This window comes from Anas acuta, chromosome 2, assembly GCF_963932015.1.
Source record: "Anas acuta chromosome 2, bAnaAcu1.1, whole genome shotgun sequence".
Classification (NCBI taxonomy): domain Eukaryota; kingdom Metazoa; phylum Chordata; class Aves; order Anseriformes; family Anatidae; genus Anas; species Anas acuta.
The window spans coordinates 14998906-15024018 of record NC_088980.1 but is presented as its reverse complement, the minus strand read 5'-3'; the positions used below and the strand labels follow the sequence as shown (position 1 = coordinate 15024018).

Below are 25113 nucleotides of genomic sequence, written 5' to 3'. Positions count from 1 at the left end.
GAACTTTGAGGCCAGATGGGATCCAGCATTCTGGAAAAATATGGCATTCAAATACATGGGGGAAAGAGTAATCACTTTAGTGCCCTGCAGATTTATAACATACATCCATAATGGCAGCACCTGTGTATCCAAGTACACTGTATGCACCCATTTCATCATTTGTGACTTCTGAGTGCATAGCATATCTCCTTTGTGTTTATTTTTGTTTCCTGCTAAAAAGCTTACATTAGATGGAATTTTTTAAGTTGCTTTTCTTCTTCCAGCTCCTCAGTCTGTATTTCCTTGACCTCCTCTTTTGTCCTGACTTCAACTTCACAACTGAACAGCAAATGAATCCACTTACTGCCTCTTTATTTCTTCGTTGGTACAGAAAGTGAACAAAATTGATCCTAACACTTATCATTATCCCCTTCCTCAAGGCACAGCCCTCCATGGTAAATTGTTCTCATTCAAAATGTCTGTCTTGGTAGCCAGACTAATTCTTTGCTCTTAAGCACCCAAACCATTTCCTAACCTATCTGTTTGATGAATGACCTTTGCATGTTTTAGCAAAAACCCTGGTCTCTTTGGAGCAGATTAGCAGGTTACAACTTGGTATTAAAATCAAAATTGAAAAAAAAAAAAAAAAAAAGGAAACTTCTTGAATACTGTGCAGGTTTGAACACATCTGAGATCTGGGTTGAGGATAAGGAGTTTGCAGCTGCTCCCCCACTATGTGATCAGAAATACATACAATGCTAGCCAATGCTCAAGAGGAAGATATGGTCTCTTTTGTCCATGCCTGACAAATTCATTCCTGGTTGTAAATGAAATTTAGAGTTGAAGAAAAGAGACAAAATCCAGGATTCTCAGCACAGAGCACTTTCAGGTATCCTAAGAAAGACACAATTTTACTTCTATTAAGCCAGGCCATCTGCAAAATAGACCTAATAATGTTATGTATTGCTAGTGAAGGATTTTTTTTTTTTTTTTTTTTGGTAAGAAGCTGGAGACAGGGTGTCCTGCCAGAGGAATGTTAGCTGTGGGGTGACTGGGTGAATGAATGTGATACAATAGCAGGCATGAAGACTTTTTTTTTTTTTTTTTTTTACTTTATTTTTCTACAGCTAAAGCCTTCCTGTTACTCCAGTATTGTACATCTTTCTGAAAACCAGCCAAGGAGATTGAGCGGGTCCTCAGCTTTAAAGAGAAAGGCACTTGTTCTGTCCTCCTCAGGAGGCCGGGAGAAAGGGAGCAGGAGCCAGTGCCAAGACAACATGGGAACCGCACCCCAGTGGAGCACAGTGCCTGCCAGCAGCCCCTGCTCAGCTCAAACTGTGTGACCGCAGAGACAAGTCTCTACAAAGACATCTTCACTTACAGTGGAGCTACAGCAGTGTCAGCAGTTACATCGCCAGCTCTGTTTAAAGAGGATGGACCCCCTGCTAAAACCAGTCTAATGATGTAAACTTGGACCCAATGCCTCAACAGTATCTGCTTAGATGTCTAATTCCTGCTGTAGTTAGATGCCTACCACCTTTGAGGAGTTCCATCTTCAACTGAGATCATTTGATAAAGAAATTAAATTGTCATGACAATCATTTAATACTTACTTTTTCATGCATCTTAGTGCCTTACAGTTTGTGCCTTACAGCACAAGATTCCTGAAAGATAGGAAACTATTATCTCTGCTCAGAAATGTGGTGCTAGGACATATGGTAGGTCAGGTCCATTGTCTAAATTCACACAGGAAACCTGTCTGAGCCTGGGTTTAGAGCCAGGTCTCCAGAGTCTCAGCCCAGTGCACTAGATGATAGGCTGCCTTTCTCCTCTGGAAAGGTGACTGAAAACCCTCTGAAGCAAGAGACTGCATTGCTTGTCTAACTGCAACAGTAGGAAGAAATTTAAATGCTAGTCAGGGTCAGGCAAGGGGGAAATTATGATTTAATTACAAAAAGTCAGCATGGATTCACAAAAGCAAGCCTGTGCTTAACAATCCACTGATGGGATTTTTTTTAGGTTGGATAATAAAAATATCTGATAACAGGAAGCTATACATTCTGTTTAACTAGATTTTTATGTAGAAAAATATCAGGTTCTTTGTGTTCTATGTCTGACTACAGGGATGCAAAAGAAATCCCCTTTTAACACCTGCCGATGACAGCTTTCTGTTAGAAACTACAAAGACTTCTCTCTCACATCACAGAGATGGGGATGAGAAGACAGTTTTAAACCTCCAGAAACTTCAAAACGTGATCGAGAACATTAAAAAGGAGGGAGTCTCTCATCGGGCCATTCATAGTGAGACTCACCAAGGAGATGTAAGCCCAGAGCAAGATACGTATCAGTCTCTGCTCCCCACAGCCAGCTTGCCCCTGGCTAGAGAGGTACATGGAGGTGTGAGAGGGATAGAGAACCCTGTTTGACTCCGGTACAATAGAGAAGTCTAAGAGCTACCAGGTAATGCCCCATCTTCCTATTCTATTTCTCTATATTTGCCTTTTCTGGATATCTAAATTTAATAAGCTACAAATTAGCATGAGTATTTTTAAAGATGTATCTGTGAATGTTAAAAGTTTAACATGTAAGGATGTGACTAAAAGAGAGTCACAAGGATTAGTATGAGGATCAATTTTCTTCACTTTCTATATCAGTGACCTGGAAGAAAGAAGATGCAGTAAGTGGATTACATTCACTGATGTTATAAAGTGAAGGGGCAGTCAAGGCAAAGAAGGAGGGCAGCAAAATTCAGAATACACAGTCTAGGAGCCACAGACAGATAAGTAGTTATAGGTTTCAAAATACATGTATGAAAGGTAGTAGTCATGCATTATGAGACATTAAGGAAGTGCAATATATGGGGTTAGTGGTGGATAAAAGTCTAACATCGTTAGCAAAAGTGCTGAACAGCAGCAAGAAAGTGGGAAAAAAAAATCTCTAAACTGTAATATAGAGAAAGGTAACTGTAAAGCAGGGAAAAAAAAATCATTCAAATCGTGCAAATGAGGCTGGTTTTGTGACAAAATATTGCATATTTCTAACCAGCTATGAAAAACATGTTGTTGAAAAAAAAAATGGTAGAATAGGCTTCTGCCAGAAACTGACAGCTGTTGAAATATCTTGATTATCCAGGGACTGGAGATGAAATCCAGGTTTGTATTACTGAGGATAGAAGATTAAAAGGAGGCCTTGCTGCAGTACACACAGTCCTAAGGGGAAAAGAGGAGAAATGATACCAGGTTCTTGGAGCCAGTGACAACAGCGAGGGCAGGGAGGCTTGGACTTCAGCGAAGGGCAGGTCTTAGAGGGGCTGGGGGGATTTCTTTGCACAGGCAATGAATCAAGTAGCAGACCAAGGGTAACAACCGGGACTAGGAGCATAAAGAATTTTAAGAAGGAGTTTGGGGTATATCGACAGAGCAGGACCAATATATGGGGTACAGTGGTAGCCTGTACAGGAGGCCACACACTGACATGACTCCCATATCTGCTGTTCTCCTCACTGTCTGTGGGGCTGACTGGGAGGTTGTAGAGATGTGTAGGGATTATTGTGAACACTGGATTGGATTCCATGTGAAGCTTTTCTGCCCTCTTTTTCCTTCCAGCAGCCGCTAACTAGCTCGCTTTTCCCCTTTTGCTGGCTGCTCTACAGTTCCTAGGCTGGGGTGGCTGCTTGCAGCTGCTTCGGGAAATGACTGCCCTGACCACCCCCAGCACTCCTCTTTCTTTTTCTCTGTGTGATCTGTGCTTGCTACTCATTTGTCACAGCCATTAAGTTGTCTCACACCTTCCACGCTGGTCTGCTGACATCTCTCCCCTTCCCAGCCCTCCCCAGCCGCAGGAGCAGCCATGTCCCTCACCTCCTAGCCCAGGCCCAGCCTGCATCTTCTCTTCCCACCACCCTTTCACAGCATTTCTGTGCTCTTTCATCCGCTCTGGTAATTGCTGCCTCTGAATGGGACCTTCTTGGCCACCCCTGACACACACCACATTCAGCAGACTCTTGAAGTCTGTTGCAAACTGCCTCCAAAGCTGCTGCTCCATTAATCCCATGTCATTTGATTTGCTGGCCTGGTGTAATGCACACTCTTTTGCTCACTGCTTCGAAAGAGAAAGATCCTGGTACATAGTTTGTGTGATTTTTGGTCTTAAAAAAATTTCCCGAGTCCACAGTGTCTGAGTGGGTTGAAAATTTCCATACTGTTTTCCTCTCAACCTTGAAATAAATGTTAACTGAACTGTGAAAAGCAAACCATTGACCATGTTTCTGTCTGAACAGATTCGTGCTAACAATATTCAACCTTGCACTATCACCCAGCATTTCTTCTTTGCATCAAAGCCCTTAGCAGACACTCCACAATCAATGTTGCTTTCCTAAACCATGATAATTATCATCCGAGCCAACAGATTGGTCCTGCAGTACAGATGAATGTTCTAGTCACTGTAACCAATTTCATGAAATCAAGCCTTGCTGTGGGCTTGCAGAGAGGTCTTAGAAACCCTATGGTATCGTGCCCTACACCATGTGACTAGAGCGGCAGGGAGTCCTGGTGAAGCTTAGGGACAGACCCAGATTGTTCCTTCCCAGCATCTTCTGAATCATCCTGAATGCATCAAAAACTATGGAGTCAAAAATTGAATTTGGTTATTTCTAATATTAAAATAAATGGAATAATTTGGCTTATGTGAATTGCCTTATGACAAATAAGACCAGAAACAGCAAATTCCCTAGTGGGTATATATGATTAATGTATGATGAATTTATAACATTTTTGCTTCTGACAGACATTCAGAAGTTGGGGTCTGGTCTACTAACACTCTCTCTAAATAAAATTTCACTTTTTCTTTTTCTGACAGCAAACTTGCTGGCAAGCCAGAAAATATCAGAGAAATAGATACATTTGGGAGAAGGTTTTACATTATTATTGGGTCTTTGTTCCAAGCAATTTCTGCATCTTAGGGATCAAGGTGAGCCTCCCATAATGCACCTGCTAGTAAGCAGGTATAAAAAGAAAGTATTTCTAGGCATTTATCTTTGAGATATCAGACTCTAAGATGAAAAGACGACTAGGGATTTACTGACCATCATAGACAATAGCTCGCTATGATTAAAGCTACGTATGGTTACCTGGACAAAACTACATCAAAGTGCTAATTAGGGAACATATGCTCCTGACTGGATCGCCTCTGAGGCTAATATGCTTTCATTTGTGTTAAAACCCCTAGCTGATGCAGAGAATCAGTGTGAGCTAGAAAGATATATCCATGTAATGGACAGTATTACTGCACTCTACCATCTTCTCTGTGATATATTCGCTTTATGCAGAGAAACAAAATTTGTGTTTATCTCAGTGCCGAGACATCCAATTAAAGAGCCTTGTCCTAAAAAATCATCTGGCTGAAAGTAAAAATGAAAGAAAATTGGTCTGATTCACTTATTCCCAATGATAGGTACTTAACTGTCACTTCTCAGGAGCTCCTAATCCTATAATATTCCCAAAAGGCTTGCTATAATCAGGATAGAACATATTTATGTGGAGAAGAAAGGAAAAATACCACCCACATCTTACACATGAATACAGAGACATTTGAAAAACAAAAATAAACAACAAAAAACATGAACACACACATATATAAACTAATATATAACGTATAAAAACATATCTATATTTATATATAGAGAGAGAAACTAAAACAATGGATAGGTGACAAAGCAAATGGAGGAAATATATATATTGGCAATAGAGCAGCCAAGAGTACATTATGCTAGAAAGATTTGAATGTCCCTCTGGTTGTGGAGGGTCTATGGGGAGCAGAGCTGCACCTGCTCTCTGGGGAACACTTTCTTACTCTCCAAAACTGACACATAACAGACAGTGGTACAACAAATCAAGTCGTACTGAAGGAAGGATGACATTGTTTAACCTGAAAAAAACAGCATCCAGCTAGTCTCCTACTGAGCCAGAAAACTGCATACACTTAAATGTAAAAGAAACCAGACCTATCTCTACAAGTCAGACAGTCTTTGATACTCTTTTATCTAAGAAAGAACAGATCCCCATTGTTTCCCAATTGGACATGGACCATTTGGAGGCCATATGGACATCCAAGTTTTACTGCACATGCGAAAGATATTTTACAGTAACAAGTCGACATTCTCAATGCTTCTTCATAGAGTGAGCGTGAGTCTGTAGGGTAGATCAAATTCTTCCTTAAAGAAGAAAACAAAACAGTAGGACTAATGCTACTAAGTGCATTACATTTAGCGCTCCACTTCATCTAGTATAAAAGTAGGTAAGGGTAGCAAAGGTGTATTGAAAATGACTGCAGAGGTGCTGACCCTCCGGAAACTCAGCCGCTTTCATTTATTGCTTACTTGAAGAAGTAATTAGGGTTCTCACTTCTTGGCTAATGCCTCCTAATGGTCACTTTATTCTTGAAAATTGTACAGTACCATAACGGTTGGAAGGTAAAGTAGTTGTGTAAAAAGGTTTATTAGGAATGGCCCAGTAAAACTCTAAAAGGGGAAAAAAATTCTCTCAGAACTATGAAGGCTTTTGGCCTTTGTTTCTGGAGAGAGGAAGAATAAAATAATTTGTTTGGTAGTGTGCAGACAATACAGGCAATAGGAATACATAATTTAGCCCAAGTGCTGTGAATGCAAAAGGCTGATCTTGTGGCCGAACAATGCCCTGTCAATATGAGCTCCTGTTTGTCCTTTGGATGTTTCTATCAGAGAGCAGAGTTTCTTTCATCCTTTACACAATGTAGTTTCAATTTCTATGTGAGAAAACTAGAGGCAGCACTCTCCTCTATTCAGTTATTTTATTCTACTTACCCACATGCTGCTTCCACTGCAGTGGTGTTAGTTAAATGCATGGGCGAGTGAGCAGATCTGGAGCCTTTTCCACATGAAGGCTGTGCTTCTGCTCGCAGTGAGTGTTCAGGCTGGTGCACCTTCACATGCTGGAGCAGCCTCATGCAGGACAGCAAGAACTTGCCAACCTGACACATGTGAGGATGCTAAAACTGTAGTTAGGCAATTGCTCTCAAAAACAGTGAGTGCCCAGCACTGGAGGGATGCACATACTCCTAGAGGTGACAGGACTAGATGGGTGTGGGACAGATAGCAGCTTTTATTTTGTCAGTGAAAGCTTGACTGGACTGAAGCAGTACTGGCCTGGCTAGGAGATAAGTTATAGCTGAGGAAGGGTTTCTGTACCTGGTCCATCATTTGTCTTACAAAAATTTCATCTTATTCAGAAATGCATCATTTCCAGTGCATGTTTCTCAGAAATCCTTGGCTTCTTTATTATGCTTGATTCCCTACTTTCAGTGACGAAGCAAAAGAAGCCTTTAAATCCACAGACTCCTGACTCGGCATCATCAATAACTGAGCTGTTAAATCAGCTCCTTCTTGCTGAATGGCGCTTTATTCTTGACTAGAGCCTGTTGCATGAAGACCATGTTTCTTTTAAAAACTAGGTTGTTCTGAGCTAAAATTCTCCCAATATAAACATGCTTTTCAAACCTCTGATTGGCTTTGTCAATGTGTAAAATCCCATTTTTTCCACATATTCACAGTAATTCAAACGTAGATGTCAATCACTTTTTCATTCCCGGGAAACAATTTTGTACCATGGAATACATTTCATTCCTGTCACGGCACAAAGTGAACTATTTGAAAAGGATAAATATCACTTAAGAAAATATATTTTGCCCTGCTCCTGCAGTACTGCTTTTAAAATGTTATTTCTTATTGTATTTTCTCCTACAACCTGGCTTTGTGATGCTGCTGTTTGCATGCAAAAGCTATTTAAGTGGAACGTTGCACCTCACTTGTTCAGAGCTTATAATGAAGAAAAATGTGCAAAAGCATTACTTTGTGAAAACCGATAAGTAAGCATACTGACTGTCAAATGATGTCACCCATGCTTGGCAGACAAAAAAATAAATGACTGCATAAGCCCAGTACAAGAGTCTGTGATCCACAGAGCATGAAATGTCTTGGGGACTAAGACTCTGTATTCTGCATTTCTTCATACGTCTTACTGATTCTCTGTTTCTTTTACTGCCATGCAGATTCTGCAGCGCATTGCAAAACAACTAGCTGTGAGACCCCTTAAATGTATGTGGGATCAATCCCTTATGAGATATTATCTCATTAAGACTGGCCCAAACCCCAACCTGCTCAGTGATATTTAGGTTACTGCATTAAGTTGACAGAATGCAAAGAGTCATTACACTGAGGTACTCAGCAGAGAGTATGCATTTCTCCATTAAAAAAAAAAAAAAAAGGAGGGGGTGACCATTTTTAGCTTAACTGTTCTCATAAACAGACAGAGGTAACAAACCCCATATTAAAACTATTCAGTTACTCCTACCCAATATCTGCCTGGTGCTAGTTCTGTGCTACTCATGGCATCTGGCAGTGTTTTCGCTTAAATAGGGTTGTTGTTTGTTTTCCTTGCCAACTCTGCAATCCATATCTGCTTTTGTTTGGGGAAAGTGAGACTATTTGGTGATGCTTCTGACAGAAAGACAATAAGCAGTTTGTATGCATCCCATGTACGTGGGCTCAGTCCTCCGCTGTGCCTGGTTAATGGTGCTGCGCTGCAGAGGGGAAGGGCAGCAAGGTAGCTGTGCCATGTGGGAGCTCTTGAAATGCTGAAACCAGGACAGCAGCTGCCTCGTGCTCCAGGCTGTACCTCCAAAAATGCTGCCTGGTGATATTTTCTCCCAACAAAAATTCACTGAGAGTTCAGGCTGCTCTGGCTTTGCCCTCTCCTGATCTGACATGTCCCCTGTCTCCAGAGATGGGGAAAAGGTGGCTGAAAGCCAAAATGGGGAAATCTCAACATAATATCCTATTTAGAGGAGCAGCTAAATTGCAGAAAAGAGTGACAGTATCCTCCTTTGGAGGGCTCAGAGTAGGGACAGGGGTCTTGTGTGAGATATTTCACTTGCAAAAAGGAGCAATTTAGGCTCTTCTGTTAGCAACCAATTACTCTGAGTAACAGAAAAAAAATCATAGCCAGAGTTTTAGAGCTGCTTCCCTACCTGGCCATGGAGGCACAGCAATGAGGATCTCATGAATCATGAAGATCTGTATGACACAGAGCTATAGATATGACTAGATATTTCCTCTAATGTTATCTAAGTGCAGTGATGAGTTCTTCCTTCTCGTGCCTGTCTGAGCAAGAGATGTGACAACCCCAAAGAGAGAAGAGATAAGGGAAAGTGTAGAAAATAAATTAATACGGTTATAACCATATGAAGGTACACGAAGCATGGAGCGGAGCTTGAAAAGGAGAACATTTTGCTTTGTAAATTCAAATCAGAAGAGCCGATTCTTTCTGCTTTCAAGAACACTGCAACACCACTTGTCTCCCACAGCAGGCTGAAAATCAGCATGAGGGAAGGAAGTGAAGACCAAAACTAAAATAAAAGCTTGTGGCATCCAGGTGCTCAGGAGAGACAAATTTGCCTTTGGTTGTGAAGTTACTAGTGTAATTTTTGAAATAAAAATGTTGCTCTGTTAGAAAAGAGCTTCTATTCCATACCATTATTTCTGAGATTTGTCCTTCCAAAATTAAGCACATTTCCTGATGAAACTGGAAGCTTCAGGCTTTTCCTGCATTATTTTTCATGTGTTTTGAAAACTAGGTTGACCGATATAATAATTTAGATTAGGTAATAGTTGTCTTTTTAAAGTATATCTCTGCTTGCAGCAACTTCCCATTGCTATAGTGAGCAAGCAAATAAATGCACAGATATGTGATAATGGAAATGTTTTCTTCTTTTGCTCATTGCATTTTTCATTAACAAGCCTCAGGGAAAAAAAAATAGTCATCTGTAGTAGCACATTTGGAGATACTTTGTCCCTCATGGTCTTCAGAGAGGTTATGTACAGGTGCAGAGTGGAGATTGTATGCCAACAGTATTCTGTATGCTCTAGCATGCATCTCTGAACAGCTTCTGGTGATTTAAGATACTATAAGGAAAAAAAAAAAAGAACATTATGCCTTTCTGTGGCATAGCTATGGGAGAGAATAAGGAATATCAGCTCAACCGAATAAATTTGTTTTAATCACTAATTTGCTGGAAAAAAAAAAATATCTTTCTCCAATCATATGATGTTCTTTTAAGATCTTCCTTCTTCAACACCCACTGTGCCAGTATTCTTTTGTTGCTCATTCGTGAGCAGCACATTACTGACATTCAATAATCAACATATTTTTCCTAGAAATATTATGTGCCATTTACTGAAAAGCAATGTTTAAGGGGTTGTTTTGATGAAATTGCCTTCCAGGAAACTCGTTTATACACACCTTCTGAAAAACGAACAACATGATCTGACACAGATAATGTTAATGTACTCATAAAGGTGAATAAGAATGTGAGTAGCCACACATACAAATAATACTACAATATTAAAAACTCCATATCTACCTCCACAACTTTTGAAATGTATTATAGGCCATATGTTAGCCTGTATCACCAAGCAAGATGTCTTTTTGTACATTTTTCAGCAGCAGCAGAGCTTTCCAATGCAACAGGCTGAGTCCTGGGGAAATTTCCCTTCATTTCATCCAATTTTTCCCACAAGTGTACAAGTGAGATAACTTGACTTAATGATGTCATTTCAGTGCCAGCCTCTTCAGCAGCAATTACTGAAGGGGGAAAAAAATAAAAGAATGAATTCCCTGGGTGCTTTTGTTAGTTCTTCATTATTTTCTCTTTGAAAATTATTCTTCCATACTTCATCTTGAGCTGCCTTTTTTCAAGCTGAAAAGCCCTATTGCTTCCACTGAATACATGGACATGACCACCCACACTAGAAAAACCTTACCTCTTGCTGAGCTTCTCTGAAATGGTAGGCAGCAGGGCTCATGCAGCAATAAAACTTCATGATCACAGGGGAAGGAAATAGTGCAAGGCTAGGAATCCTCCTGCTGCTTCCATGTGATTTCCTAATTTCAAAATAGGTTGAGAAATAATAGGGGGAAAATATATTGTGAGAATTTCCTCTGTGTTCTTCTGTGATTTCCTGCCTGGCCAGTTGTATGTGGAAGCAACTCTATTAAACTGCTACCCCGACAGCAGCAGCTTTGTACTTGGTCTAACAAGCAGGAAAACTTTATTCTCCAATATTGTTAAAAGGAAGTTTTCCTCTTGAATCAAGGAAGTGGAATCACAGGGGTTATTCTCTCTGGCTTTTGATTTTTTCCTGGTCCCCAGCATGAATGAGATCTTGATTTTGAGCATGTGAAAGGTTATGATTGTTCACACTCAGTGCTCTGTTTTGGTCCAGTATTTTAGGTGAGATCCAGCTGTGATGATTTTGATGCTTGTCACACAAACAGTTAGAATGGCTCTGCAGTTTGGGATGCAGACACTTTGTGTGGGCTACATACTAGGAACAGTTACTGGGAACCACCTTTCATGTGACGTTTTGGGGCGGAGATAGTTCATATTACTGCTTTACTTCCCTCCTTCCTTGTAAACCTTTTTCTGTAAAGGGTCAACCTGTCTGTTCCTACCTCAGTCTAAAGTTAGAGTGTCAGATAGTATAATTTTTTAGGGACACAAAAGGAAACCTAGGCAGAGCTAAGTCTCACACTAAAAATGCCATGGCAAAGTGTCAATGCTACCTAGAAAAATAATGATCTTGAATTTCCTTTTTAAGAAAAATAGCTAAAATAAACAGTATTATAAAACGTATTGATTATAAAACCCAGGGCAAGCCCCGATTTACTCCTCCACCCAGAGGACTGTTGGCTTTACACTGTACATGTATTATGAACAATCACAGCAAAATCAACCAGGTACTAAATTACCATTTCTGCCATCCACCCACTTGAAATATCTTTATTTCAGTGTACCATTTTCCACACCTCAGTACAGTGAATTTTGTCAAGTTGTCCCATCAGCCACAAATCACCTTTTTGTGTGTATATATGTCTGTGTCTCTGTCTGTGTGTATGGTGGTTTGGTTTGGTGTTTTTTGTTTTTCAATTCAGAAATTTTACTTCAGTTGATTAGCATTATTTGAGCATGCATTTTTTTGTGGTTTCCTTTTCCTTTCCTTCTCTAAATTGTTTAAAGAATAACCCACTGAAGGAAGTGAATGAAAACTGACATCACACTGTGTCAGATGATTAAGCATTCCAGAATTTTTATTTCAAAATATAGTGGATTATTGTCCCTTTAGACAGTGGATTTTTACTGTGCTACCACCTAATGAGAACACATGTGGTCTTCAGAGCTGAAGTCACAGAGGGGCACTGCTTTTAAATCCCATGAATTGTCTGGTAGACTTGTTATTTGCTTTCCCCTCTCCCTCCCCAGAGTTTCATAGCCTTTGAACACCTCAGAAGAAGTGCTAATGCTCTACTTCACAGAAAATGTCCTAGATACAAACTGGCCCACTACAACAACAGCCTGAGTCCCATTGCTCTCCAGTGCCGGTCTGGCTTCACTATTTATTTTAAGCCAGATATGAGAGCGAAGAGGCAGTGAAAGGTCAGGAGAATGGCTAAAATATGTACTTAGGGGGGTCACAACTGCGGGAAGAGGAGCTCAGCCACGCCAGGCTCCTCCACCAGCTCCCCCCATGTTCTGATTTCTCACTCCGAGTCGGTTGGACTCTCCCACCGCACATTTGCTCAGGCTGAATCCCACTGTGGGACTGTTGCTCAGCAACAGCAACTAGAACAATTTGTTTTTGGACCATTCGGAAGATGATTACATTTGCGGCATATTCCCCCCCCCCCCCCCGACCCCCCCTTCACCCAACCCAACCCTCCCCCCCTACCTATTCCTGGATGTTGTAAATATTCATCTGAGTTTTGCATATACAGTAGTTTCCCCTTTAGGTAAAAAACATACCATCTAAATGAGCTTTTAAGAGTACTTTACTCTGATGCATGCCTACATTTCTTCTCATTCAGTAGATATAATGTTGCACATGAAATGACTTTGTTGGGCTTCTGGGGGTTTTGTTTTGTTTTGTCTATGTCAGATGAATTTCAGCTGGAGCAGGGCCGGCCTCTTTATGACAGTGCTGCTTCACTGCTTTGTTTGAGACACATAAAACAAGTGAAGGATTTAAATAGTTGTGAACACCTGAATGACTTTAAAGCATTCTACTAAAAGATAGGTTCAGATCTTCAGATTTCCAATTTCCTTCCTAATTGTTTCTTTATCTACAAATCTTTCAGCGTCCCATCAGAAACAGATTTCCAATGCTTTTATCTTAAAAGAATTTGTATAAGGACTTTAATGCAATATTCAAATCTTTGTCATAGATTTCCCTGTGCTTTCACCTGCAATATTAATTTATTCTGAATCTTCTCCCTTTCTGACACAGAAAATACAGTTGCAACGGTCACTTTCCAGTACTGCTATCCTGACCTGCCATCCTTTTGGCAGGGCATTCTCTCATTGCTGGAGAGCAAATAAAATGTGCCTACTTTTATGTCTTTATGTGCTTGCTTCATGCCAGCATATGGACATCCCCCCATCCCTTCCATGCTTGGTGAGGCTAATTTAGATATCACAGCTACAAACATCCCCTACTGCCGCCCCCTAATGTCTTGCCCTCAGACCTGATGGAGTACAAGAAGGAAAAGAGAGAAAAGGTGAGGGAGGAACCAAAAAAGAGTTCAGAAATCAAATATTACTGGCTAAAACAATTATATGGATGTGTGCACGTGTGTGTGTCTGTTTTTGTGTGTTCAGAGAGGCTGGGTCCCAGCCCACTGAAGCACATGGACATGTTCCTTTGTTTACCTTCAGTACTTTGTTTTTAGCTAGGCTTATGCTTCTGTACCTTACCGCCTTGGACGAGGGTAGTTTGCTTTCTGCCCATGTAGATATATGTTGGGAATCATGCATTTTAGCACAGCCCTTGCTACACTTATCCTGCCTCAGCACCCTCTTCTGGGCTTCCAACTTACAGGTAGGGAAAAGGAAGAAGGCAGCAAACATGGCATTGCTCTCAGGTTTTCAAGAGCTTTGTTGTCAGGGGCACTGTTCCCCTTGGGCTCCCTGAGGAGCAGAGGATGCATCTGTTCCTCGTGGGGGCTGGCTCCAGAGACAGCAAACCATGTCCCAGTGCTCGCACCACTTTGGAGGCTCCAGCTAATCCCTCTCTGCAGCACAGCACGGCTCCTTGCTCCTGCAGCCCTGCCCTGAAACCTCTAATGGGGAGCTGCTCTGCACAGAAGAAATCTTTTATACACAGAAGCCCACAAGATATGCGGGGAGGAGGCAGGCAGGTACACAAACACAGAGTCAAATGGCACTAGGATAAGCTCTGTTTCAGACTCCCCTCTGTGCATGCCCAAAAACAAAAGCTATTTTTTCTTCCTAATTAGTTGTGTAAGAGCAAACACTAATGCACAGTTGACCTAAATACAAAATCATATTTTTTCTCACTTTCCTCAGTGCATGCTATGTTTAGCTTTTAAGTGTACATTTTATTTCTTAAACTTTGTATTATTATTATTTTTATAAATGCAGGTTAAATGTTAATCAATGAGGTAATCTTCATTAAAATTACTAGATACTGATATTCAGTTCAAACCAGATATTTCCTCATTACTTTGAAGGAACAAATTACCAACTCCTGCTTCAGTGAACTCCTTGATACAACACGCATTTATCCATGCCCCATGGGGGTCATTACAATGAGATTCACCTCTCTGTGTGCACATATATATATTTAAAAATAACCCTCTCAAAACTTCCCTTTGGTCTTTCAGCAGGAAACATATCAAACATCAACTGCAAATTTCAGACAGACATCAATATCATGCTAACGCAGTTGAGTTTCACTAAACCCAATGCCAAATTAACTTTTACAGGGCAATTACAAAATCTTATAATCATGCAAATTAGTAGTAAGCAGCTTACATCTTCCAATTAAATTGCCACCTGCTATTCCAAGATCCAAGTTAGTCGTGGTAAACTTTTTCTCCTTCCGTTTTAAAGAAAGACTCTTAATGTGGAGAGGCATCAATGTATGGATTAGCCTTCCCAGGGGCAGGGGGTCCAACTCCAAGCAAGCATAGGCAGGTTGTTACAGCAAAAGAAAAACAAGTACATACCATAGTGAGAAGAGAAAAAGGAATTAGCCCTTCAGTCTTTATCAAATTTGAATGTCCAGATGTATGCAGTGAACTCAGAACCACATCCTGGCTGCATCATAAGTCCACAATCAGGCATGATCTACCCCCTTCTTCCATTCCCTCCTTATATGAAGCAGAAAAGATGCTGCTACTTGGACAAGGGCTGGCCTCTGACTCTGGAGATCAGCACAGTATTACCCAGCACAGTGTCTCCCTTTCTGCTTAGTCCACAAGCAACCAGATGCACTGTGCAGTTTTCCTTGCAGCACAACCACACAGCACATTGCACAACTTTCTCTTAGTTGTCTGTAGGGTAGGCAGTGGGAAAAAAGAACCAGTAGCTGTAGTTCTCTTTGAGGTGAGGCAGTAAGGTGAGTCTAGGCTGCTTAATGGATTTACAGAAGCAAATTAGGGTTTTAAGAGTTAATTTCATAAATTCACCACAGTGAAAGTGTCATTGCTTATTACTCATTAAGTATGGGCTTTGTAGAAAAGGAGAGATTTTTCTTGCTAAAAGCAGACAAAAAAAAGAATGAACGTCTTGGGCTCCTAAAGCAGCAAAGATGCCAAAGCGTACTGTGGCCTACAGAATTAACTACAATGATGCAAATCAAATGTCTCAGAGTAAAAGTCAGGCATGAAACATAGCAGATAATGAAAACCAGTGTCAACTCTGGAAAACATTATGGAATTAAGTGTTTTTTTTTCTTTACTGTCATCTTCTCCTTACCTCGCTGCTCCCCAAAGGGCACACAGCAGATATGATTTGTGCAGCTGGGACAGGATGTGTGCATGTGTAGCACACTGCCTGCAGTTTCCAAGAGGTCAATTATCAATGGTTGTAGCCAACAGTGCTGTTCTTCAAAATCAGTTTAGCTGACATCCATCCTGATGAGATTCATGCAGTTTTGACAGAAAGCTGTGCTCATACAGAGAGCTGCTGCTGCTTAAACTTTCGAGGCGTCATGAACAATTTGCAGCCAGCAATCCAGGTTCTTCTCAGGGACAGCTTTTCAGGCCAGCTTGGCAGATTCCCCCAGGAGCTCAGCATTCCCTGGGCTGGACTCTGATCTCAGGTATGTTGCCCTCCTGGCAGTGTGAGGAGTTTGATTGCTGGAGTGGGTCCTAATTTATGCAGCCCAGTATAAGTGATCTTTCATGACGTGCAGTTCATAAAGTTGCTTGTAACTAAAAGGAGTTGTTTTTTCATTTTGTTATTTTATGTGAAAACTAAACTTCTAAAGAGAAAAAATAAACAGCTACTAAGCTGTAAAAATGAACTCATTTCTTCTGCCACCAACCTCACTGCAGCTGTACATAACTGCAGCCATACAGTGTTAAGTCCAGCAATAAATAAATAAATAAATAAATAAATTTAAAAATAAAATAAAATAAAATAAAATATCCCTGCAAAGGATAACAAAATCCATAGACATTTTCATTCAGACTCCACTGTCTTCTCTCATCTGAGACATGCCAAATGCAGCAACATCAGAGGAAATGTGGATTAGACTTCTTGTCTTTGGATGCATCAGTGCTTGAAAACTCTGAATATTTTAAAGCATCTCTTTCTCAAGGATTTGCCAGTGGACTTCCAGCGTGACAGAGATTTTGATTCATGACTGAAGACAAGAATGTTTTTGTTGTTATATGGCTAGTTTTCACTGATGATCAGAATACCAGATGACTACAGAAATTCCTATCTTGCCTTACAGCCCAGCATTTCTAAGGATAAGCCAATATATTTGCAATCAGTAGCAGTTACAGTTTGTTTACAAGCAGTGTATCAAAGCACCTTTTCATACATGGAAATTAGGGAGAGAAAAAAAAAACAACACATGGTTCTTGTGCCAAATAGATGTGAAAGATTACACAGCTGCAGTGTCTTGGGGTTACAAAACTGCCAGTTTAACAAGCAAGATAAGCAGCAATGCTGATGTATTTATAGGAGTTTAGACACTTATATTGCTTTTTAAAAGAAATGTAATGAACCAATCCATAAATAGTATGGGGATCATAGGTTTATTGCCTTCTTAGTGTAATGAAAGCCTACAACATAAAAACATGCCAATAAGAAACTTCTGTGATAATGTCATTGGCAATAAGCTCTTTGGGGTGGGGACTTTGCTTCTGGTATATGCGTGCAAAGCCTAGCACAAGGCAGCATCTGGTTGGGACCTCAAGCTACTATTATAAAGTAAATATTAGAAAATAATGATATAACTGAAATCTATACCACGTTGTGATAGGAAACAGGTCATAATCTGGAACAACAACAAAAAAATCAATATCTGTTTAATATTTGGGGCCTAATCTAAAGATCTTGTACATCAATAGATTTTGGAGCAAGTCCTTGGACATTACAGGTGGCGGATGTGCTGGATGAAGCAACTGAAATCTATAAACTGTGCTGTAGGAAAAGCAGGAAAACACAAGGCTCTACAGGCTCACTAGCCTTTAGGGTAGTGAGATATTTTCTTGTTTATGTTAAGAAAAGGTATGTCAAATAATGACTTAAATTCTTGCTTGTATATACATCCAGCAATTTACACTGTCTGTTTCACCGTTGACTGGGAAAACAAAAGAGATGTGAAATTTCATTATAAATTCTTTCCCTGTCCTTGGTCATATGTAAATGGCAAACATTTTCATTTTTTTAGTGTTGTCATAGGTTATCGAGTGGGGTGACTTTGCCTTTTCCTATCAGCCAAAATGGCTTTGTGCCATTTCTTTCATAAGGGGAGTGCTGAGATAACTGAGCTGTCATCACTGAATTCTCACCCCTCTCCATGTCATGCAGCTCTCTTCTAGAATAAAGTTATTGACTTTCCCCCTTGACCAGCCTGTGTTTTAGCAGCATAAGTGAACAACATACTAGAGGTTAAAAGTGATTTCCCTGCCAAGAACGCTTTTCTGACTGGGGACTTCCTTTTGAAAATTCTGGCTCCAAGAGGAAAGTAGAAGAGAGTATGCTAAATCTTTTACTACTTAATTTTGAAAGTATCAGGATGATTCTCTCCAAAATAAATATTGGAGAGGTTCTTAAGCAATATATGCATTAGAGTGTAGCTGTAGGCTGGCACTCAGCCACAGTTAGGTGGTGTTTGGTTATGGTTTCCCAGCCAACCTCTCATAAGTAAGTGTTAAAATGTGGTGTGAAAGAATGATGAGGGAGAAGTGATGAGGGAGAAGTAGAGATTACCTCTCTGACACAAATTGCCCTACTAAGGTCAAGGGAAATGTTATTAGAAGGAAAAGTTGATCAGAATTCAATGCTAAATGTAATCTGGTGACATGGAATTTCCTCTTTCAAAAATTTCAAGCCTGCATTCAGATGAGTGATGTCCCACCTAAACTGCTCTTGCTCATACTCTTCATCTAAACCCACTGCTCCTCAGTCATCTCCTCCTAAAAATGGAAGCTCAAGATTTTCATTTTTGAATCATCTGATTTCCTATGAAGTCAGGGAAAGCCACTTTGCCCACAGTTCCTGCATGGTACGACTTGCATAGCTATGGAAGACTCCCACTCAGCATTGCTGCCGCTCTGTCACTTCCATCTCTGAACAGAAGCCCAGGATCCCCAAGATGCCACTGCTGTTACATCTGCATGGGACTTTCAGATTGCTGTACATCAGTACACATGTGTTTGTTTTCAAACTCAACAACAAATGTAACATTAAACACCCTTGACTGCTCCACTGAACAGCCTTGTCTGCCTCATGTTGCAAAACAGACCTAATTCTTAGTGTAGCTGGTTTGTGATTGAACTAATGGTGCATGCAGAATCATAATTCAGCAAAGTGAATTAAATTATCAGAGAGTCTTTTACACTCGACACTTATCACTGCCTATACAAAAACCAAAACAGTGTACTTGTGGGAGGGAAAATTTTTTTTCATGCAGTTTAGAGGTGGACCACCAGCTGTGGGCAAAGAGGAGGTAGAGCTGGCAATTCACAGAAGAGTTGAGGGGCTGGAAATATGTAAATGACAAATCTAAACAAATCAGCAGCCCTCCAAAGGAGAAGCACCAGTGGATTGCAGGAATAATTTCTTCTTGCAGATCCCATCTGTAAGGCACTGACTGTCATTCATTATCGATGTAGTTTAATAAGGGACTTGAATTATTTATTTGGGATTATTTTTTTTCTTTTGGGATCAGGGTTCTCCTGTAGTTCCTGGCTCTTTCAGGCCTTATTTTTCCAAATAAGAACCTGGCTAAGGATCTCTGCGTGGAAATTGAATTTTTCTTCTTTCAACATGTCCCCAGTGCACTCCAAAATAGCTTGCCCTGTCACCTGGTCCAGGTGCCATCAAGGTAATGAAGCTGCATTTTACCCAACTCACCAAATGACACACCTTCACCTGACAAAGGAAAACTGTTGACTTTCAGGAACATGCAGAAAGGCATGTCTATGGAGCCTTTTCTTTCTCCCCTAAGGAAGTTATTTGAAGATAGCTATGAAGTTTTTGTTTGTTTGCCTGGGTTATTTTGTCCTGCTCAGTAGGGAAGTTATTTTCCTTACAGGATATGCTTTGGCTAATCTTTAGGGCCAGAACACATCCCAGGGGACACACAGCTGACCGATCCCAAATAACACTCTGAGTCCAAGACAAGCACTAATCTTCAATGGGTTTTGTACAGCAAAGGAGAGTATTGGCTTAGTAAACACTATCTCTTACAGGAAGTTAGCTCTGGAAAGCATCTAACCAATCCCTCTATTTTCACAGGTTTAAAAAGACCTTGTATTTTCTCAGCAAAAGACACAGGTCTGCACTTGGTAAAGTACGGAAATGTAAGGTGCAAGAGAAGAAGGTGCAACTCTGCCCTTCTGCCTCTGTAGAGCCAAAGACAATCTCATCCTTCTAAAATAAATAGCAACCTCATCTTCCATTGATCTCAGATTCTCTGTTCTTGAAAGATTATCCTCTTTTTGAAATCTTAATTCACTTCTTTTATTTATTTATATTTATATTCTTATTTTTGTTTGTTTTGTTTTTATTTTTTGTCAGGCTTAGGACTGGACTTGAAGTGCAGCAGTTAGAGTTTTACTGCAGGAAAGCTGCCATTCAGGACTTTTGCTGAGACTATGGCCAAGTTACTCCAAATTGGAAAGATCAGAGAATTGGAGGCTTCTAAAGCAAGATCACTTTAACTGTATCCTATCTGAAATCGTTTTGTTCCCCTTGTTTTAAAGATCCGTACAGCTGGAGATTTCATTGCCTCAGCAGATGATCTATTTCTTTCTTATCTCTACAATTTGAAAGTTTTTTTCTAAATGTCTGGACACATTTTTCTTTGTAGCCATTTAACCTATTACTTCATGACCAAGACACAAGACTATATTAAGATACCTAAGTGACTGTTTCCCCTCCGCTGTCTCTTGTTCACACTAAGCATCATTTGTTCCTTCAGTTCCTTCAGCTGGTTTTGCTACAGCTCTGATCTTAGTTCCTTTCCTCTGGTGTCTCTTCCTTTGGTCACCATCTTTCTCACAGTGCCTCAAACTGGCGAGTATGTTGCTGAGTCCAAATTGAGCTGTGTGGAGTGTGAAAGACAGCTTTACCTCTTTCCAGCTATGCTTGCTTGTACATTCCTGTAAAGGAGGAGAACATCATACAACAGATTGATGCTATTAACTCATGTTCAGATGCTGATCCACTGTAATCTCCAGCTCTACCAAGCTGTCTGGTCCCCATTATATATCTATGCAGATGATCAACCCTGCCCAGGTGTATTACCCAGTGCTTCTGAGATGAATAACATTCTGGCCTCCAGTTTGTCAAGACTATTTTACATTCAAGGGCTGCCCTGCAGTAAATATACTTGAAGTCCTTTCTGGGTTTCTATAGTCTGTATAATCTCTATTCTATCATCTGTTAATGAAAATACCAAGCCAAGAGCAGCCCCTGTGGAGTCCCATTTGATGCACCCTTCCATATTTATCCTGCGTGTGGGATTCAATTTTGGTCCATATTTTGTTGACCTCGGGCTGCTGATGCTGGGCAGGAGAGAACAATTTGAAATTCTGACACAACTCCTATTATTTTCTGCTTCTATTGTGTCCTAGAATACAACTAATAATAAGGCAATGAAATCATTGCCTCCAGCTGTTTCCCAATGGAATTTACCAAAAGGGTAGTGAAATGATCTCATTTAAATCCCTTTCCACACAAAGCATTGAACCGTACCAGCCAACACCAACACTGGTTCCAGTGTGGTCATAGTGCAATTTCCTTGACAGTCCTGGACAGTTTCAGGGAGATTACAGATGGATGGGGCCCATTTGGTTCCAGCTGGACTGGAGTGCAGATGGATCCCAAATGTCAGAAAAAGGATCCTCACAGTTGAAATACTTGTGGATACTCAAATTCCCTTCGAAAGTGACAGTTCTGGAAATAACATTTTCAGTACCAGTAAATTAGCCCCAGAATGGCATTTCCTGGCATGTCCACAGTCTGGATGTGGTTAGCTTGAAAGAGATGCAAAAAAAATATTGAAGCAAAGATACTATTGAACTCAGAGGTGCCCCATGGGAAAATATCTAGGCTTGTTCTCTCACATTTTAAAGCCCTTCCTTTTGTTTAAATAGCGTTAAGATGGATACAGGTAATGAAACTTGTGGAGGCTGCTGGCTTGTGTGAAAAATAGGACAGCTATTTGGATGTGATAAAGCAACTCAGACAGACAGCTAACATAATCTACTGTGAATATTTTATTTCCTCACAGTGGAAGGATAAGTCTATTTGGACAAAGCTGTTCAGCCTCTGACTCTGGTGGTGGCGTGTGGTAGGAGCACTCAAAGAATTAATTGTCCAGCTAAAGCCCTGTGATATTCAACAGCGCTTAGCATTTTACAGGACTGGATAACAGCTGGTAGGAAGAACGTCTTGAAGTGAAGGGTTAAGAAGATAATCAAGCATGTTTTCCTAAATGCAAACTGAGCTCAAATGCACTGAAGGACCTGAAGCCGGTGCTACCATCAGAACGGCAAACACCAGCGGGCTGAGAAACCTGTCCTCCCTGGGGTGTTCCCGAGCACCTACAAAATGCCTGGCAAACTCCAGCACTGGTGAATGCAACCATAAGCACAGCAGATTCAAGCCAGGATTTTCCACACAGGCAGAGAAGAAAGAAAACTGCTAAAATTCCTGCTGATATCAAAGGAAAATCCTCAGAGATTTCTGCCAGTTAGCTCATTCTGTACTGTCCCTTTCTATAATGAAGCCAGGAACAGAGATATGCATCAAATATAGACCAGCTGCTCAGAAGTACATGCAGATACCAACACTTTAATCACTTTTATAGGTAATGTTTTATGTCAGTTCCCAGTAGGGACTGTAGCCTGGACTATAATTTTGAATGAAAGACCACAAATTCAAGATTAGTTTTGAATGTGTGTGGGAGAGAAAACAAGAGATATCTCCTTTATGTGCTGTCCAAATTGTTTATATTTGGGCTGAGTGATCTGCTGAGCAGATGGCTAAATAATTTCCAAACTCCCCATAGGAGGCTGAATCCTCTGTGTTTGCAGGTATGCACGTATAGATACAGTATACCTCCCTCTACTTTAGCACTTACTGTGAGATGCTTCAGTAGGCCTCTGAGCTGCACACAGGGCACCTCTGTGTCCTGGCTGCCTGGCTACAGGAGACTTCCCTGGGTCTTCTGTGTAATAGACTGGTGAAATTGTCTACCACACAGAAAAGCAAAATATTTCAGTCTAAAAATTGATGCATGTTACCTGTTATGATATATGAACTATGGTAGTCCAAGATGCAATGCATGTATTGCTTTAAGTTCATAAGAACATCAGTGGATATTTGATAGATTTAACTTTTTTTTTTTTTTTTTTAATTACATGAAAGGAATGTTTTTCTCCATTCTAATTTAAATACAAGCATTAAGTAACATTTTCTCTAATCTGGAAATAAAATATGGCAGAACCAACTTGTGCATAAGAAAATGTATGCCTTACTCCTGTTACAGAGGTAAAGCATGGCGTAGTAAACTATACAGAGGATATAATGTCACTGTAGTAGTTCATCTACATCTTTGTGGTCTTTTCCAAGACTACTGCTACAACACTAAAAAGGAATTTAACTGGTAAAAAACACTGTATTCTGTATTTATCTCTCATTTTGTGATTAGACTCAGCAAAACCATACCCAGAGAGTGGTGGTTAATGTGTCTATGTCCAGGTGGAGGCCAGTGACAAGTGGTGTCCTAGAACCGCTGTTCAGTAACATAGCAAGATGGAGGGCACCCTCTGCAAGTTTTCAGGTAACACCAAGCTGAGTGGTGCAGTCAGTACAACAGAAGGAGGGGATGCCATCCAAAGGGACCTGGACAAGCTTTAGAAGTGGGCCCATGTGAACCTAATGAGGTTCAGCAAGGCCAAGTGCAAGGTGCTGCACCTGGGTCGGGGCAATCCCAGAGGAATGGTTTTAAACTAAAAGAGGTTCAAACCAGATGATACCAGATGAAGCCATTCTATGTTTCTATGTTTTATTTGCTTATTTTTAGCATCAAAACTGTCTTGTTAACAGTACCCTGGCACATGAGATGATCATGATCTTGAACTTCAGAACTTGGGAAATCCTGCACTGGATCCTATGCCTTCTTCAGCAGCAGTTTGCCAACCAGTACCCTAACCCCATATTAACTAGACACTAGACCAGTTTTACAAAAGGTATTTTAACATTTTACTTTCAAACTTCCTTATTGAGGATGCATGTTAAATCACCATTTTTTATTATTAATCTATGTATTTTTCTTGCTGCTAGAAGGGATTATTTGCAGATGTTAGCATTTTTTTTCCTTGGGTTTAGTTTTATGTTTTGAACCTGAAGTTCCATAGCTAATTCCATGAACATGATTGCCACAACATACACTCCAGTTTTAGCTGATTATTTTCTTTTAACATTGTCATTAATAGAGCATCTCCATTTTATAGAAGTGAAGTGTCTCCCTTAGACCTTTCATAACCTAAGCTGTATCCCATCAGAAAGCACTTCTCCACCCTCTTATGTTTCTAGAAAAATGCCATCCATGTTATAAATATCAATAGAGCTGGAAGTAAGCAACATCAAAATCTCCAAGACAACACAAAGATACAACAAATCAAAGGCAAAATAGTAATGGTTCGATTAGACTTTTAAATAGGATATTAAAATGAGGTTTGTAGTTAAGTACAATTGTCTCTCTGAATTTGGCAGGGAAATCATTAACCAAATGATGTTAAATTTGCACAGATTGTTGAATAAATGAGTAAGACTTGCTCTTCATGGCAGCAAACCAACCAAAAAAACATACACACATAGAATTGCTAGCAGTCCATATGAACAAATAGTTTGCACTAGGATGAGACTGTTTTTTAAAGATTAGTAATTGAATAGCTACTACTGTCATTAGCTAGCCCTCCACATGAAGCAGCCCTCCAATAGTCTGTGCAATTGTGTATGTGTGTGTTGAGGGGGAGCACATGTTCCTGTGTAATAGTCTAAGGTTTCTTGATTTTTAAGGAATGGTTGCCATTAACTGTATTGATATTATTTAGAGTTTATACATATATGTTCAAGATGCCACATCTTAAAAGCTACATAATTTCGCATACTTGTTTATCTTGTTATTTTGGTATAGATACTTTTTCTCTCTGCTAGAATATATCCAAAGAAGTCCAGGTGCCTGGATACACAGATACAAACAATGTGGGGATTTTTATGAAAAACAGAATCATTCAAAAAGTACTTTATAAAGTTCAGTTTACGAGGCATTCAACAACAGCTTTGCATTTTATCATTGATTTGGCTTTAGCTATGACTAGCAATAAATATTCAAAATATTTTTATAACTGAGCTGTGATTTCTTTTAATGAAAAACTTATTTTCTAAAATCCTTCAACTTCTGGATATGTATCACCTGGAGGTAAAGATTAATATATAGTAAGTATGTGTAAGAAAGCCAGAGGAATAAAAAACATCTAGGTATAACCTTTC

At 40.1% G+C, this 25113-nt stretch overlaps 1 long non-coding RNA gene across 1 annotated transcript in view; it reads right to left on the bottom strand.

Annotated features, from left to right (window-relative positions):
* The window catches only part of LOC137852159 (uncharacterized), a 45463-nt gene extending 30085 nt beyond the window's left edge, over nt 1–15378 (bottom strand). The window contains exons 1-2 of the long non-coding RNA XR_011093685.1: nt 15093–15378; nt 10832–10952 (exon numbers count right to left, since the gene is read on the bottom strand). This is a non-coding gene — a long non-coding RNA (uncharacterized lncRNA). The remainder of the gene's footprint in view (nt 1–10831; nt 10953–15092) is intronic.
* Nucleotides 15379–25113: the final 9735 nt, after the last annotated feature.